Source organism: Chelonoidis abingdonii, chromosome 1, assembly GCF_003597395.2.
Source record: "Chelonoidis abingdonii isolate Lonesome George chromosome 1, CheloAbing_2.0, whole genome shotgun sequence".
Taxonomy (NCBI): domain Eukaryota; kingdom Metazoa; phylum Chordata; order Testudines; family Testudinidae; genus Chelonoidis; species Chelonoidis abingdonii.
This window is the reverse complement of record NC_133769.1, coordinates 140,418,166-140,424,048: the sequence shown is the minus strand read 5'-3', so window position 1 is coordinate 140,424,048 and position 5,883 is coordinate 140,418,166. Positions and strand designations below refer to the sequence as shown.

Sequence of the window (5,883 nt, the reverse complement as noted above, 5' to 3'; positions counted from 1 at the left end):
GTGGTACATGTCTGTGTGAGATGCGTTGGCACACTGCCTTCTGGTATGTGAAAAAAAAAAAAGTGATCGGATACCCCCCTGATCGGTGAGGATTTGGCATGGACCTGCACCCTCAGGGTCAGGGCAGAAGGCTGGAGGTGTGGGGGGGTTCAAGGGTCAGGGCAGAGGGCTGAGGGGTATGGGGGCTGCAGGGCAGAATGCTGAGTGTGGGGGGGGTCAGGGCAGAGGGCTGAGGGGCGTGGGTGGTATAGAACAGAAGACAATGTGGGGGGATCAGGGCAGAGGGCTGGGGTGCTCGTCTCGTAGAGATATGCCTGTTCCACCCCCTTCCTCAAGGCTCCGTCCCTACCTCTCTCTGTCCCCTCTAGGGAACTGCCTGCACACTGTTGCTGTTCCCCCCACCCCTCCCTAGGGCCATCAGCTGATTGGCACAGGGAAGGAGAGGGGGTGGGGCAGGAAAGCACCACGCTGGGGGAAGAAGCGGGGGAGAGGAAAACTTGGCTGCCGCAGAACCAAGCTTCTGCCTCCTGCCCCCGCAGAGGAGAGCGGTGGGCGAGGAGACTGAGTGGGGCTGGGGGCCAGGATTGCAGCAGGTGGCCGAGTGCTGCTCAAAATCGGCTCGCGTGCCATGTTTGGCACGTGTGCCGCAGGTTGCCCCTGCTCCAGATCATTAATGAAGATATTGAACAAAACTGGCCTCAGAACCAACCCCGGGGCACTCTGCTTGATGCTGGCTGCCAACTAGACATGGAACCATTGATCACTTTTCTTCAGTGCATCTCAAGCCAAGCCAACATTTATATTCTAGTGTGGTCCTTCATGTACTATGAAGTTGCCATTGTGTGATACATGAAAGTCAAGTGACTTGGTCAAATCTAGTCAATGAGAGATAGCAACTGAGAGGGTTAGGAGTCCAGACCCCCTAGGGTGCCGTTTCCTTTGCCTTAACATATAAGAGAACATCGTCCTAGTTACATCTTTCCTAGACTGCCTATTTAAAACCTCTTTTCAAACAAGAAAGACAAACCAATTAGTAGATTAAGAAACATCTTTGGTATCAAAACCAGGAGTGAGGGAGCTACCTATAAGTCTTGAACTAAAATAGGACTTGTCCTTAAGGAACAAATTATTTTCAGGCCCTTATGATCCAGAATAATTTATTGTCAAGCCCTGATGGTTCAACTTCACTGCACTTCCATTTGACTCAACAAAACAGCGGGGGGAATAGGAAGCTGAGTATGGCTCCCTGATTCTCATAGCTGATCAATAACACCCTTGCACAGGTGAGAGCAACCTGAGGGCTGCTCTAACTGTTGCCAGTTGGCTATGTTCCTTGATGGTCCATATATCAGTTGAGTCACAGATAGGGCATAATATATTTCATCCAAGCTGCCTCCCTCTCCCTATGCTGGGGTTGAGTGGATGGGATGGGTCTAGCACAAGGCCTCATTACACAGCTCTGTGTCAGTGGAGAGCTTCCCCTTGTCAGGAGGATTCACAGCAGTGGCCAGACTGGCTGGTTTCCAGCCCCTTTGCACCTCTCAGATGGTGGGAAAAGGCTGGGATGCTTGGGAGAATCTAACAAGATAGTATCAGAGTCCCACTCAAATCAGACAGTTAGATGTTGGAATGACCTAGGTAGGGTGGTACTAGTTCAAGATAAATGAGCTACAAGCTCAGGAAAAATATAGGCTCAGGACAAGAGACTAAAGCACAGGACAGATGTTGCTGAATAGTGCCCCTGATCAGGGTTTGACAAGCACAACCTGTTACTGATCTGAGTCAGTAATACCAAGATACTGAGATGCTGCCACTGGGATCGAACATTCACAGGCTCTGACAGCACGATGCTGCACTGCTTTGAGAGCACTGCTTCTTCTTTGGGCCTCTTTGATTCCCTTAGCTTTCCCACTAAAAAAATTGTCTTTAAAATGGCAATGGGTTTCATTTCAGGTCAGTAACCATGGCCTCTTCAGGCTTCTGCTTCAGGGTTTCTACAGCTGAGAAAGATAGTGGGAGGCAATGACATGACTGGTGTGCTAAGGACATGCTTCTACATTTAGGATGTCCTGCTGTTTGGACTGAGGGAAGGCCCTGATATTTGCATTTGGGGAGTATGAGTAAGCTTTCAATCTTCCTTCCCTCTGATGCACATCCACTCCCTTCCAGCCAGTCAGTCGTACTCTAGCTTTGGGCTGGGTGAGAGAGTAGGACAGAGGACACAACGGGTGACCTGAGGTAGCATCAGCATGTAGAGCAGTAAAGTGTCTCTGGCAGTGGCAGGCCACTTGACACTGCTGTCTGACTGTCTAGATCACCATCAGCAGTGCACCTAGTAGAACCTGCTGAAAATTGAACTGACAGGAGATTAAGCTTGCTACAAGGCTAATGGATCTGCAGAGAACATCATGTAACTTTCATGGGAGCGCAGCATGCTTCAGTGTCTCCTCAAGAAGGTTTTTGTGGGTGTCTGTAAGTCCAGGCATGAAAGACTGAGAGAGAACAGAGGGCCGAGGGATCTGACTGGGAGCACTGGAGAGATGAAGAGCTAGATTGTGCCATTAGGCACAGCTCTGTGTAAGGGCAGTGCATATCTGTGCAACCTCAGCAGCCACGCAGGGAAGAAGTTGTAACTCAGAAAGTCCAGTTGCCTCTTTGTTCCTCTTTGCTGCACGGGCAAGTCTTCTGCTACGGCCCCAAAACAGAGGAAAATTACTTCCTGTCCATACCAGCTCAGTTTCACAGGCTCACACAGTACGTGGAGTGGAGCCAAGAATTCTCCCTCTTTCTGCCCCTCTTTGCTCCCACCCACACCCATTTGATTGCAGTGGCAGTAGTGGCCATATGGAACTTGCTTTCCCATTTACATCCTAAGCAGTGATGTGGGTTGGGGGGAGGTTGGAGGGTCTTATGCCCCAGTGTAGCCATGAAGGGTTGGACCACAGTCTGGCCCTAAGAGAGAAAAGAGAGGAAGAGGTCATGGACTGAGAAGGGATGACCAGTACTTCACATGCTATTCTCGACCAGGTGGCATCACTGAATAAAGGCATTATAATATTTTCAGTTTGATTCCACATCTCATTCCTTACGCATCCTAACATTGTGGTAGGTTTCTTTTCTTCTTTTTTTTTTTTTTAATGCAGCTGCCCATGGAACACAGGTCTTCACTGAACTTTCTACACTGACACCCAGGTCACTGTCTTAAGTTGATACACCTAATTTAGAACCTTGTAAGGTTAAGGAGTCATTTAAGTTTTTCCCTCCATCGTGCATTATTTTGCATTTATCCACACTGAACTTCATTTGCCTATCTCACTAGAGCCTTCATAAAGGTTTCTGAAATGTAAGTTATCCATCCGATGGTCTCTCTGTCTTTGTATTATCTATCTATCTTTAGTGTTTCTATCACCTAGGTTCCTAAGTGTCAACACCTATGTAATAAGCTAAATCAATGCCATAACCCCACTGAATGCTAAAAGCACTTTGCTAAACAGACCACTCTAGCCACAGTAATTGTGATGCCATATTATAGGTGACGTTGCATTTTTTTGTTCTCTAGAGTGACCTGGAGCAGAGACAGTGGTGCTGTTCCTGAGAAGGCTTCTCGGGCCATAGCAGTCCACAGCACACCCAATGAGACACAGTACTGGGATGGAAATTCCAGTCTGAGGAGGGTATGAGTCATGCGTTGGTGAGTGAAAGAAACAGCAGGGGAAAAATAACGGAACACAATATGATGCTGAATGTTAATCTGTTACATTGCCTTACCCTTGCTTGCATTACCCATAACAGAATAATATGTAGTGTGCACTGCAGTGCATAACGCAGATCGTTGTATACTATTCAGAAAGTATATGGTTTAGGATGGTAGATTGGTTATGCCTTATATTTCCTGTTTTTAGGGTGCATTGAAAATTATTAATCACATTTTTTTTCAATGAAAAATGCCTTTTCAAACAGTATGTATATTTCTGTATACAATTTTTGCATCATTCAAAATTTCCAGATTTTAGACAAAACAATTTAAAATGAAAAATATTTCATTTCAATTTGAACTGACCAGAATCAAAATGAAATTTTTTTGGTTTCCCTTTTTTTGTGTCCTTCCTCCCTCTTTTCTACTTTCTTTCCAGGAGTAAATAGATAATGAGGAGAAAAAAGTCTCAAACTTGAAACATTTTCATTTCACTTCTATTTGATGTGAATTGATATGAAAACATGTTCTTCTGAATTAGTTTGAAAAAAAATTGTGTTTGTTTTTAATTATTTCATCAGAATGTTTTGGGGAAAATTTCAAATGCAGAGTGGAATTTTTAGTAGTGCTCACTAGGGTGGCCAACTTTGATTGGATGAATTCATGCAGATTTCATCACATGACATAATCATTAATTAAAGATTAATCTTTAATTCCTGGAGACTTCAGGGCAATCCTGGAGGGCTGGCAACCTCACACTCACGATTGGCTTAACTCTCCCTGTGGTCAATCTTAGGCCACTGCCAGGGGCGGCTCTAGACATTTCACCACCCCAAGCACAGCGGCATGCCGCAGGGGGGCCTTCTGCTGGTTGCTGGGAGGGCGGCAGGCGGCTCCGGTGTGCCTGCGGGAGGTCCACCAGAGCCACGGGACCAGCAGACCCTCTGCAGGCATGCCTACGGGAGGTCCACCAGAGCCGCCTGCTGCCATCCCAGCAACTGGCAGAGCGCCCCCCGCGGCATGCCGCCCCAAGCGTGTGCTTGGCGTGCTGGGGCCTGGAGCTGCCCTTGGCCAATGCTAAACATTTCTGAAATCCCAAACAAAATCTCTATAATTGAAAAATGGTGAAATCAGATTTTACCAAACATCTCTGATACCTTTTCTGCACTGAAAATTATCCAGATATTTTAACTTTGAAAAAGCTCCCAAGGTGATTCTCAAATTTTCCACCCAAATTTACCTTTATGTTCTGTCCAAAATAAACACCTGTAGGAAAGTTAAAGGCCATTGCATATAGGCAGTAAGAGCCAGATTTTAAAAGGTGTTTAGGTGCCTGACTCCCAATGAAATCAATGGGAATTAGAGACCAGATCGGATTCTGGGAGATGAGTTAGGCCAGCACTGAGTGATATTGGAAATCTACCCTTTGCTTGGAAGTTTCCCAAAAATGTTCTACACTTTTGATGAAATCAGTAGGACTTAGGTGCCAAGAAATCTGTCCCTAGGTGCCTTGCACCCATTGATTTCAATGGAGTTAGATGTCTGGGTGTTTATCTACATCTTTAGGTGCCTAAATACCTTTGTAAATGTGGTCCTTAGGACTGAGCTAAATCTCATTGAAGTTAATGGAAAAAAATCCCATAACCCTGAATGAAAATTTGGATCAACTCCTTATGCTGTATTGCCATTTTGGGTTGGGAAGGGTAGTCTCAGCAAGGGGAACATCATGGGGATTTCCTCCCCAGAGCCTCATGGGAAGGATTGATGGAGGTCCGTTATGGTTTAGTCAGGTATCTAGACCCTGCTCCTGCACCATTAAAGTCAATGGGAGCTTTGTCTTTGACTTCAGTGAGCACAGGTTCACACCCATAGTCATCATTGCAGGCTACCACACAGACAGCTCCTAGCTTTGCAGGGTGAAAAGCGTCTTCATTTTTTTAAGTGGGAAAAAGGATCTATTTTATTCTAGTCATTTCAAGTCATTTCAAAATCCACTAAAGTATATTTTACTTCAACTTTCTTAACATCATTTACCTTTGGGCTCTGATGGGAGTGTGGAAAATTTCAGCCAAAACAGAGAAGACTTGCAAAAGTGAGAGGCTAGTGAAAACAGGAGTTTATAACGCACGACTATATATATTCTTATCCATCGTATTCTCTAACTCTGAATGCCAGAATTACCAGTCACA

The 5,883-nt window shown here is 45.7% G+C and overlaps 1 protein-coding gene across 1 annotated transcript in view; it reads left to right on the top strand.

The window, feature by feature from the left end:
• The window catches only part of LOC116814744 (potassium voltage-gated channel subfamily A member 5), a 29,988-nt gene extending 26,030 nt beyond the window's left edge, over nucleotides 1–3,958 (top strand). The window contains exon 2 of the mRNA XM_032762567.1: nucleotides 3,560–3,958. The gene's annotated coding sequence lies outside the window, so the exon portion shown is untranslated. The remainder of the gene's footprint in view (nucleotides 1–3,559) is intronic.
• Nucleotides 3,959–5,883: the final 1,925 nt, after the last annotated feature.